At 46.8% G+C, this 11,578-nt stretch overlaps 2 long non-coding RNA genes across 3 annotated transcripts in view; one reads left to right on the top strand and one right to left on the bottom strand.

Moving 5' to 3' along the window:
* Window positions 1-11,095, top strand: part of LOC134482817 (uncharacterized) — a 58,491-nt gene extending 47,396 nt beyond the window's left edge. The window contains exons 4-5 of one of the 2 annotated variants that reach the window (XR_015641480.1): window positions 9,714-9,806; window positions 10,528-11,095. This is a non-coding gene — a long non-coding RNA (uncharacterized LOC134482817). The remainder of the gene's footprint in view (window positions 1-9,713; window positions 9,807-10,527) is intronic. The other variant, XR_015641479.1, reaches the window with a different exon arrangement.
* LOC120097901 (uncharacterized) lies at window positions 7,616-9,678 on the bottom strand. The gene is made up of 2 exons (XR_015641482.1): window positions 9,195-9,678; window positions 7,616-8,203 (listed from the first exon to the last, which is right to left on the bottom strand). It is a non-coding gene; the product is annotated as an uncharacterized LOC120097901 (long non-coding RNA).
* Window positions 11,096-11,578: the final 483 nt, after the last annotated feature.

Below are 11,578 nucleotides of genomic sequence, written 5' to 3'. Positions count from 1 at the left end.
TATGTGATACATAACACATAATATTCTATAATATAAAATATCATACATCATATATCTTATATATTATATATAGGAAGAATTAGGGAACATATCTTATATATCATATCTGTATATATGTAGGATTTATATCTCATTATAATTTTATTTGAGCATGCCTGTTTAGAGCACAAGTGTTCGGGTGTCTGGAGGGCAGAAGAGGAGGCAGGGTCCCCTGGAGCTGGAGTTACAGTACAGGCATTTGTGAATCCTTAGACATGGTTCTAGGAATGGAATGTGGTCCTCTGCAAAAGCAGCAACCCCCCCTAACTGTAGAGCCATCTCTCCAGTCCCGTGTCTGTGTCCCTTCATGGAATAGCTAAGACCTCAGAACCCTTGTGATGCCTACTGTACGCCCTAGCTTTGTCATCCTGGAAAGGGGTCCAGTGCCTTCCCATCATGCACTTGGCCCATATTTGCTGCCTCGAGTTCCTCCTCCTCCTATTGGATCTGGTTCTTGCCTCTCCCAGTTGACTTAATGTCCTCTGTCAATTGTCCCCTGTTCATGGCCAGCTGCTCACCGAGGAAGGTGTCTCAGTTCAATCCTTCTGGCTCCGGGTTTGGTCATGGGTCACCGGTGGCCCGTGGCACCCTGTGTTCTTTCTCGCCCTTACTCTGAGCACTTTTCTTATTCCCCTTAGCCCAACACACTGTTTCACTTTCTGTCCTTGGTGTTCATTCTAGAATTACAGCAAAGGTTTTGAGGCATAAAGAAGATGCTTCTTTTCAGAGGTTTAAGACCATATCTGGCATTAGTTAAAAAAAATAGTTCCCCCAAAATACCTAGTCGGCTTCGTAGCAGCACAACGTTCAACTCAGTCATGGGTAAGTCAGTGTACATTTATTGTCAGCCACACATCGGTGTCTAGATACATATAAACTTCCCTTTGTACTGGGACTGGAAGGACAGTTTTCATGGTAGTTTATATGGCAATGTAATTTCCTTATAAAATGTCTGCATTTCCAGGTTTCCCTGTGGAGGTCGCTATGAGAAAGTCATTGCCAGGCAATGCAGTGAGAAGGTAACAAATGGTAGGGCCCAGAGCCTAAGGACTAGGGGAGAGGCAGGGTGCCTGGAAGGAAGGGAGCTGGATCTCTGATGGGAAGTGAGGCCCAGAGCACTGTTCCACCCCTGTGGAATGCAACAGCCGGGAGATTTGAGTTCTAAAGGCAGTGACTGTGATGACTAATCTTGGCTAACAAGTTGACACCCGAGAAGAGGGACTCTCCTTTGGAGAACTGTTTCTGATGGGTGAGTCTGGGAGGTGTTTGTTTTTTTGCTTGCTAAGGGAGTCCCAGGTCCGTGGGCATCGCTGGGCAGATGGGCCCAGGCTGTATAAGCTGATCGTGAACCTGGGATTGAGGCAGTAGGCGGCACTCCTCCGTGCTCTGATGACCCTTCTACATGGCTATGCCTTGCTGGGGAGCAGGCGCTGTGGTACAGGTACAGATAGGATTTTCGTCCAGCATCCAATTAAAGAAGCCCTTGTCCCACAAAAACATCTGCTTCTAGGGTTTTGCATGTTCCATTTTTCCATCTTTCCCAGGACCTTCTTGTCTTCTCATCTCTTCTCGTTTCGTCTTGTCTTCCTCCTCCCCCTCCCTCTCCCTCTCCCTCCCCCTCCCCCTCCTCCTCTTCAACGAAGCTCTTTTCGGAACAGTTTTTAAAAAGTTTGAGAAAAACCACTTCGATTCTAGTTGCGTATCCTCCTGCAGCCACTAGATGGAGCTAAAGTACACAGTGTCATCTGCCCAGGTGCTGGTTTAGCTTTGACTGCCCGTTTGGCACAGGCTAGCATCATCTGGGAAGAGTCTCGGGGAGAACTGCCTAGATCAGGTTGACATACTACAAGGATGTCTGAAGAGTGTTGTCCTAATTGCAGTAACCGTTGTAGGAAGAGCCAGCCTGAAAGTGGCTAGCCACCATTCCCCCAGGACCTAGACTATGTAAAAGCAGAGATGAGTGTGAATGCTCTGCATAGGTGCGTCCATTGTTTTTTCTCTGGTCTGTGGATGTGGTCATGTGACAAGCTGTTTTACTCTCCTATGACCTTGGTTTCCTAGCAATAATGAACTGTAACCTGGGATTGGGAACTAAAATAAACCTTTTGTTTCCTAAGTCGTCGTGGGGTTTTATCACAGGCGTCACGGGTTTCAAACAGGTGCTCGCATGAAACATGAATTACGTGACTGCGAGGCAGAAGGTGTTTTTAAAATTATTTGTCTTACGTGTATGTGTGTTTTGTGTGGCTGCATGGATATGAGTTCACAGTGGGTGTGAAGTCGCAGACAAGGGTCAGAAGAAGGTACCGGAGAGATCCCCCCCACCGGAACTACAATTACAAGAGGCTGTGAGCTCCCCCGTGTGGGCGTTAGGAGATGGACCTGGGTCCTCTGGAAGAGGGGCAAGTGCTCTTAACAGCTGAGGCTCTCTCCAGTCCCAGAGGTGTTTATTAAACATCGTAGAAATGGCAGAAGAGAAGGGAGAGAAAGACAACTGTAGCCTGTGTGATCCGTCCACAGCACCCACTCTTCCAGGCAACTCATTTTATATCCGTGTAGCTATCACGTCATATTTAACTGGAATCACACTCAAAATACCACTTAGCACCCTGGTTCACCTGCCCTATTATGAATACGTGTGTGTGTGTGTGTGTGTGTGTGTGTGTGTGTATAAAATTTTTCAATTTCTTTTTTAGTTGACACATGAGTGTCACATGGGGTGATCTAATATTTGTTCAGGGTGTTGAAGGATCAAATCATGGTGATTAGCAATTCCGTCATGACTGTTACCCATCATTTCTTTGTATTGGGGACCTTCAAGGTCTCTCTTCTAGTTCTTTAGAAAATATATAATAAATTGTACACGATTCCCTGAATTATGCATTTTTATTTAAAATGAGAGCGACTGTATATTGCCTATGCTTCTATTTCCATACCAATAAATATCACGAAGACACTTATATATGAACCAAAGACATGAGTAGGTGCACACATGAAAGGATTGGTAGTTTTTCCTGATCCTGAATTAATCTGAGAAAAAAATTGTTAAGTGATGGTCAGCAGATGGCGCTCTAGGACTGAAACAGAGGTAAATGAGTCATGGTATTCTCTGCCGCCAGGATTTTTGTCTGGAGGCAAAGCCTCTGAAAGATGTGTATAAATCACAAAACCCTGGAGAAGTAAAACACAGCACCCAGGCGTCTGTTGTGAATGCAGGGGAAGCCGGAAATTCTCAGGATTCAACGCTTAGCTAGCTCCGGTTGACCAGGCAAATCCAATCAGGGGCGCGCATAGTCTTGTTTTACTTTCATGAAATTAAGTCTATTGCAAATGTTTGTTCTAATGCAAGCAATTGGGAATACCACAGAGAGAAGCTGGGCATGAGTGACTGTGTCGTGCGTGAACATCCCCCTGCCTCTTTTATCATGGTGGCGGGGGAGGCCGGGAGGCGTGGCCTCAATCTCTGGATTCACCACCCTGTCTCTGGGGTGCTCTCCTACCTGAAGCTGAATCACTTGAGACACGCGGTGTGGAGCCCTTGGCGTCTCGCTGGCTCACCTCATAGTGGTTCTCAATTGGCTCTGCTGTTTGAAAGGCAATGGTTCTAAAGAACGTTTTTTGTTTATTTGTTTGTTGTTATATTACGTCCTTCTCTGTTGCTGTGATAAAAATACCACGATCAAAAGCACCTTTCTGAAAACGGAGTTGGTTTTGGCTTACAGTTTCAGAGCGGGAGTCCGTAACAATGAGGAAGGTTTAGCAGTGGCCTGTAGGAAAGGCTGATTACCTTTCTTGGAACACCAGGGATCAGGGGGAGGGGCATAGGGAGGAGTTATACACTGTTAAACCCCGCCCACAGTGATATACTTCCTCCAGTAAGTATATCGCTGTGGTTGTCCACCCTCCAACCACTGCGACTCCGATACACCTCGTGTTGTGGTGACTCCCAGCCATAAAATTATTCTTCTAACTATCATAGCTGTAATTTTGTTACTGTTATGAATCGTGATGCAAATCATAGGCAGGATCTCTGACTTGCGACCCCTGTGAAAAGGTCTAATCTTCAACATTGTCTATTTAACTACGGTCAGCCTTTTTTAAAGAAAAAGTAAACCAGAGCAACTATGGAGGGTAGAGAGAATTGTTCAAACGGAATTAGTGGTTATTTTGAAATGCCCCGCATCTTTGACTAATGTCTTAGAGACAACCCAGGTAGCCCAACGTCTGTCTACTCCCATCTCAGGACTTGATGTTTAAGTGAGAGAAAAAAACATCTTCCCAGGTACATTTTCACAAAGCTCCCGTGGTCATGAAGCCGAGGGAAGCCTTAGCATGCTCTTGCATGCTGGAGCAAGAGACAGCATGCGATTCGAGAGCAACAGGAAGTTGCTGAAGATGACTCCAGACAATGAGTTAGCAGTGTGAGCAAAGGTGTGCAGAAACTGAAGAATGAACTTAGCTGAGCCATCCTTTGGGTGGTCTGCCTTGACTCTGCTCTCCATCATGTTTTACCTGCGAGCTGTTTACTTGCTTATAGATTCCCCGTGAAAGTCTTTTGGTTTAGTTTGCAGTGAAGTTTTTATCTCTGGCAGCCAAAAATGAAACAAAATAAAACAAACAAACAAACAAACAAAACACCTCTCACTGCTTTATAATCTAGAAACTTTATTCCTTCCTATTGATTCTAAATCTTGAAGTAAACTTAATGAATCCACTCTGATATGGGCTTGTTGTTGTCCCATTTATTTATGGGTATGTATAGCTCTGCTCTCTCCGATTCTTCGGTTCCACTCTTCAGAACACTGCATCCCCGGGTGCTTTCTCCACTCAACACTGGCGTTTTCCTTTGGCAGTCATCCGAGGCCATCTTCTACACACACAAGTTATCCACACACAAGCTATCCACAGAACATTCCACAGATATGCTCAGTTTATCCATAGACTATTCTAGGTCCTGTGAACCCAGCGAAGAGGTCACCTGGCTGTTGTTTACCCTTAAGTAACTCCCGACACACCGTGGCTTTTGATGATGCTTCTATAAATGTTCGAATTTGCGTTATTTGGCTCCAAGTAACTTCCTGAGTTCTGTTCTGGCTTACCTTCCAGTTTTCTCCTGAGGAAACCCAGCCTTTCTTCCCCTCCTTTGATTTTGAATTTTTAAAAAAATTCATAAAAAAGAAACAATGGGAAATGTATTGCTTTCCATCTTTGGGCTAAATAAAATATTAAATGAGAGTCCCGTTTCGGTTTCGGCGATAAATCTTGCCTATTTGAACAGCTGTGAAATAGGAGCATAAGTAGAGTGGGGCCTGGTTTTCTACTTACCAACAAACCTTTACAGAACAGTTACGCCACAAACATGCTCACACGTGTTTGTGCATGCATGTCTTAGCACAATATCTTCCTGCTGAGCCCCCACTGGAAGAATTTGTTGAGGCAGGCTGATCGGCCCTGCCAGTTTCTAATGGAGGTTCTACACAGCACCAAAGTGTGAACATCCATTGAACTCCCAAGAGATGCTACAGAAATCTGAGGGCCTGCTTTCATTTTCCCACGTGTGGACATCCTAGTCTCCCTTAGGGGCACTGGGATTGCAAATGCTCACGCTGTGCATGTGATTTTGCAGGTCCTCCTATTTGCCCAACTGATTTGCCCACTGAGTCATCCACCCGGCTCCAATTTCCAGGAGTTTTTCAGCTCGATGTCCTCTGAAGTCAATCTTTACTTTGTGGTCTATTCTTTTAATTTAATGTGTCTTAGTCTCCTGCACAAACACCATGACCAAGAAGCAAGTTGGGGGAGGAAAGGGTTTATTCAGCTTACGTTTCCACATTGTTGTTCATCACCAAAGGAAGTCAGGACAGGAACTCACACAGGGCAGGAACTTGGAGGCAGGAGCTGATGCAGAGGCCATGGAGGGACGCTGCTTACTGGATTGCTCCCCCTGGCTTGCTCAGCTTGCTGTGGGATGATGTCATTATGCAGGTGAAGGCAGGTACAAGATAGAACGAGGCCTGTCATTGGATGAGAAGGAAGGATGGGCGGGAGAAAAGATTGAGGGAAGAGGAGGAAATGGGAGTGGAAGAGAAGGAGAAGCCGCCGAGAGAACATGGAGGCTGATGCTAAGATTCCACTCTATTTACAGGCTGTTACGAATATTCTTTATTTTAAAGATTTATTCATTTATTATATATAAGTACATTGTAGCTGTTCAGACACACCAGAAGAGGGAGGGCATCAGATCTCTTTACAGATGGTTGTGAGCCACCATGTGGTTGCTGGGAATTGAACTCAGGACCTCTGGAAGAGCAGTCAGTGCTCTTAACCACTGAGCCATCTCTCCAGCCCCCATGTTATGAATGCTCTTAAGGGATGGATGTGTATAGGGCTTTGTATATCTAGGTGGGCAATTATATTTTATCAATCGGATCAGAGGTTATTGTGTTGTGTGTTCTTTCATGTAGCGATTTAAGTTTAAGAGAGTGTGTGGCAGCTAGAGACACTGGGCCACCACAGAGTTGGGATGTGTGTTTCTGGCAAGATATCTACCAGATATCTTAGGGCACTGCGGTGCTGGACCTAGTAGGGGTAAAAGATAGCCTCTTTAAAAATAAATTTACAGCAACAGTTTGCTTTCGTATAGAACCCAGGACTCTCAGACCGGGGATGGCTCCACCCACAATGGGCCCTCCCACCCTTAATCACTAATTGAGAAAATGCCTTACAGCTGGGTCTCATGGAAGCATTTCCTCAAGGGAGGCTCCTTTCTCTGTGCTAACTCCAGCTTGTGTCAGTTTGACACACAGAACCAGCCAGTTCAACGTGTATGGTTGTTTTGCTTGAATGGATGTCTGTGTACCATGTCTATGTCTAAAGCCTATGGAGGCCGGCAGAGGGTGCCTGCTATAGAAACTTTGAAATACTCATATCTCCAAATGTTTCACGGGGCTCTTCCCAGGAATTGAGTGTGATTTCCACACCCATCTAGGCCCATCCCTTTCTATCTTTATTACCCTGAGTTTTCTAAGACATGAGCCCTATTGTCTCTCCACCTACGCTGGTCTTTGTGGGAGATTTCAAGAGCCTTGTGCGGTTTTCGGCATATAGATGTGTTTTGTCAGGCTGACATGAACTGAACCACTCTGATGGATCATACCTGGCTCTGTAGTTCTAGCTTCTGAGTCTTGGGGCTCACTGTCAGCACAGGGATGTACGGCTAGGTGTCTGTCATTTACCCTTAGACCTCACAAACTTTATTTGTTTCTGACCCATGGAGATTCCTATCTGGACACCCATCTCCTGCATTGCAAGTAGGGATAGCTTTACTCTCACGTCCCCTTGTCTTTCTTCTGTGGGAGTTGACTGGAGTAGAGAGAGAACTCATTACCTCAAACTTCTTCCTTGTGGCTGACTCCTCACCATGGCTTCGGACAGCAAAGAACAGGCTTTAGCTGGGTCTGTCGTCTCTGCATGTTGAGAGTTCCACACGGCTGTGTTTCTTATTGCCTAGTTAGTGTAAGGTTCTAGGTAAGAAAAGTCACGTTGAGAAAAAGTAGCACAGGCTTTCACGCCCTTGGTTGGTCAGAGTCCTCTTTGTCTCATTTATTTATTATGACAGAGTGATTCCAGCCCGCTCCTTCAGTTGAAGAATGATAGTAAAGGTCTTGGCACTGAGAGCAAGTCTATTGGAAGTGATATAGACTTCTCAGGCAGAGATCAGCCCAGAGCTGGAAAGTCTCTGCATCTAAGGAGGGAGGAGTATTTGGGTCCAGGTCTCCCCCTCTTGGGGATTCCCCTTGCTTTCCTATTGGATCTGACATGTTCACGTGCCTTGTGGTATAAGAATTGAGTTGCTGCTCCTGTCTTTGAGTTTGGAAACAGCTGCTAGTTGGTTGGGGTCTGCTCCTACTCAGGGTGAACCCCTAACCCCATTTTTGATCTAGTAATAACTGATAAAGAGAAACTTAACAGGCAAAGAAAAGCTTAAGGCAGGAGTGGAGACCCGCCCCCTTCTTTCCTGTACCCTGGGGGGGCCCACAGTCTCAAGGGTCTTTATTTTTGCATTCAATGGGGTGAGTGGGGATTGTCCTGTTGGGTTCCTAGAGGCAGCATTAGTCTTGTGCGGTTTTGCAGACATCTCAGTCTTGATTTATATTTCAAAGCTCTGTTAAAAAAAAAAAGGTAAAAGTGAGAAATAGAGAGTTCAAACAACTGCAGATGAAATATATCACCATTAATCAGATCATGGTCTTTCTTATGAATCACCAGGCACAGGTTAGGGCTCAGTTAGGGCTGGGGGTGGGGGTGGGGATGGGGTAAACAGTGACATTGGCTGGCCTGAAGCTAGGAAGCTTTGTTGGAGAAGAGACCTATTCACTCGAGGGGCCAGAGGCTCAGCTCTTGTGAACCTTGGAGGCTGGAGTGGGGGCTGAGGCTGCCAGAGACATGTTTATGAATGAATGCAACTTGGTCTCCTGTTTCGGGCTCAGTCTCCTCACCGGACTCCCACATCCCCCTCCCCCAACTCCCCCACAGTCATTTCAAAAGGGGTGAACTCCGTCATTTCAGCTGCACAGATTTTGCTCTGTCTCCCAAGAAGGGGGGGATGAACACTTCCATGGGGAGTCAAAGAACATCGAAGGTCTGTGAGGGAAATGGCTCAGCCTTTGCAAGTGCTCCTTTCCTCTGCGGCCTCGGAAACAAAGCCCATGTTTTGCAAACATTTTGTGACAGAAACCGCCAGGTAATAAAGGGACCCTGAGCTCCAAATACTCTGCGTTCAGAGGTGTGTCATAATCCAATAGTATGTGAATCCATCCGGTCAGCCCATCCCCCACTGCTGGCGGTCAGTGAGGCGCTCCTCTGCCTCAGAGTGACTTTACCACAGGCTTTTGCACCTCCCATAGTCTTAGATCCTCTGGCGTCTAACCCATCTCCTGCTTGGTATTAGATTTCTCCAACAGTCTGACTTTGTGGCTCTGGTTTGTAAGGGCTGCGTCCTCGAATTAATGAATCAGCCTATTAACTAGTTTTATATGTGTGTGGTCATCTGTGAGTGTCTGTCATGGGGGAGGGTGCCCATGAACTTTGGTGGGTGCATGTGCGTGGAGGACACAGGGGGCCCTCCAGTACTGTTGAGAAAGAGAGCAACCCACCTTGTGTTCTGAGATGAGGTCTCTCAAAATCCCGGAACTCAACAGGCAGGCTAAGCGGCTGGTCATAGAGTCCCAGGAATCACCCTATCTCCACCTCCTTGGTGCCATTTTTCTATAAAACCCTCAAATTTCAGTCCCCCACCCCCGCCCCATTGCCTGAGTCACCTGGGAGGCTTTTTCCGTACAAATTATGTGTTATACCCCAAGCACGCTTTTCACCTAGTAGCCTTGCTCCTAGGGACTGGGGCAAGCCAGACTGCATTCCTCCATCTCCCCTCCCCCACCGGAAGTTCTGCAACACTTCCTGCCTACCCCACCGTTGTGGTTTAAACTTATAAATGTCCCTCACAAACTCAAGTGTTTGGACACTTGGTCCCTGGCACTGTTTTAGAAGGCCGTGGAACCCTTAGGAAGTAGAGCCTCGCTGGAGGAGGAAGTGAGTCACAGTGAATGGGCCTTGAGTGTTTATAGTCTGGCCACAATTCCTGGTAGTTTGCTCTCCATTTCCGGTCCCAGCAGAGATGAGGCGGGGAGTTCCGGTTGAACACGTCACCTGTTGCCAAGCCTCTCCCAGCTCGGCGAAGGACTGTAACCCTCAAACCGTGAGCTAAAGTAAGTCTTCTGTGCCTGAAGTTGCTTCCTGTCTGCTCTTCGCTCATGGCAACCCCTAACGTAATTGCTAGCTACCTCCTGTCTGGTGCAGATTACATATGACCATTAAGTTGACAGTGATGGAGACTTTAGGCAAGTGTTGGGGAGTGGGGGTAGCAACTAAGATGAGTGTCGAGGACCTGCCACTTCTGCACCAGGCTGTTGCAGAGGAAGGAGGGTTGCCTTGCTTTCTGGTTTGTTTGTTTGTTTGTTTTTTTTTTTTTCAACTTCCACACTGCATGCAGTTTCTGTTCCTAAAGCCCATCCAAGGGCCATTTACCTTGGCTTGTACTGCTCGCTCAGCTACAAATTAGAGCTGCCTTGGAGGTGGGGAGGGAACTGGTGTTTATGATCTCCCTCGAGGCTCTGATTTATTTCTGAGTGGAGAAATACTGGCATCTGAGTTAGTGGAAATGCCTACCAGATTCTGGCGAAAAGTATTGCCTCTCAGCCCTGCTTTTCCGTGCTGTAAATTTTAGCTTCTACACTTCCAGCTTCAGATGAGTGCTGGGACGCTGCACTGGGAGCATGGGGAACCGCAAGATAGAGCCGAGTGGCCAGCAGAACCAGCCTGTGCTTAGAGTAGACAGTAGGACCGGCTGCTTGTGCGTAGATGCCTCCCAGCATCTCCCGAGTCTCTGCCAGCACAGATTGCCACATGCTTGTTCTCTGATTGTGACAGGCTCAGGCAGCAGCTGGAGAAACTAGGAGTGGAGACCCTTGTTCCAGTTCCAAGTCTGTCACTGCGACAAACACCCTGACAAATGGGACTCAGGGGAGAAAGACGTTATTTGACTTGGAATGCCAGGTCACAGTCCCTGATTGTGGGGAAGGCAAATAAGGAACTGACTCAAAGCTTGTCAAGAGGAGAGAGAGGAAACGCAAGAGTCCTTGCCTGCCTGCCGGCTCATCTGCTGTCAGCTAGCGAGTGTCTTCTTATCTAGTTCGGGAACCTTCACGTAAGTAGGGGTACTGTTCACGACGGACCGAGTCCTCCTGCATCAATTAAAAGTTGAGACCGTCCCCCAAAGTCAAGCCCGCAGGCCAACCTGATCTACAAGGATCTTCAGTAAGGCTCGTTCCCAAGTGATTCTGGGTTGAATCAAATTGGCGGTTAAAGCTAACTGCACGGCCCTGTTAGAGGCTGATCTGATCACTGAAATGGGAGGGATGGGACAAGAGATGGCTCCAAAGGCATTTGTTTACTCTCTGCCTTTCTCTGCGATGCATTAAATTGTTCACACTCCCAGAAGGCCTGGTGTTGGGAGGTTGCTACATCTGATAGATACGTAGCTAGGTGTCTGTGCTCAGGGTATTCACAGGGAGTTTTCATAGATTCTAAGTGAGGCAGCACATTTAGGGGCGAAGTTCTGTCTGAGCTCGTGTCCATTGAGTCTTTGCTTAATTCCAGCTGAAACTACAAAATAAGGTGAGCGTGCCCAGAAGGGTTTGTGTCCCTCATCTTGGCCTTACAAATATGTTCTCCGTGACCTTGAGATAGGCATGTCACTGAATGTGTCTGTCATCCTTCCTACTTAAAAAAAAATGCCCCCATGCTGAGCAGTTCTTTAACTGAGCATGCACAGCCATCCTTCCCCCAGAACACTTCCTAGGTGAACAGTTTTCCTGAATAGAGCCCCCAGCTTGTCTTTGTTTTGAAGAACAAACACTATTGGAGCTCACACCTGTGCCTGTGCAACTTTCTCTACCTGCATTTCTTCCCAGTGTGTCTG

This window comes from Rattus norvegicus, chromosome 17 (assembly GCF_021556685.1).
Source record: "Rattus norvegicus strain SHRSP/BbbUtx chromosome 17, alternate assembly SHRSP_T2T, whole genome shotgun sequence".
NCBI classification, from domain to species: Eukaryota; Metazoa; Chordata; class Mammalia; order Rodentia; family Muridae; genus Rattus; species Rattus norvegicus.
This window is presented reverse-complemented; position numbering and strand designations above follow the sequence as displayed.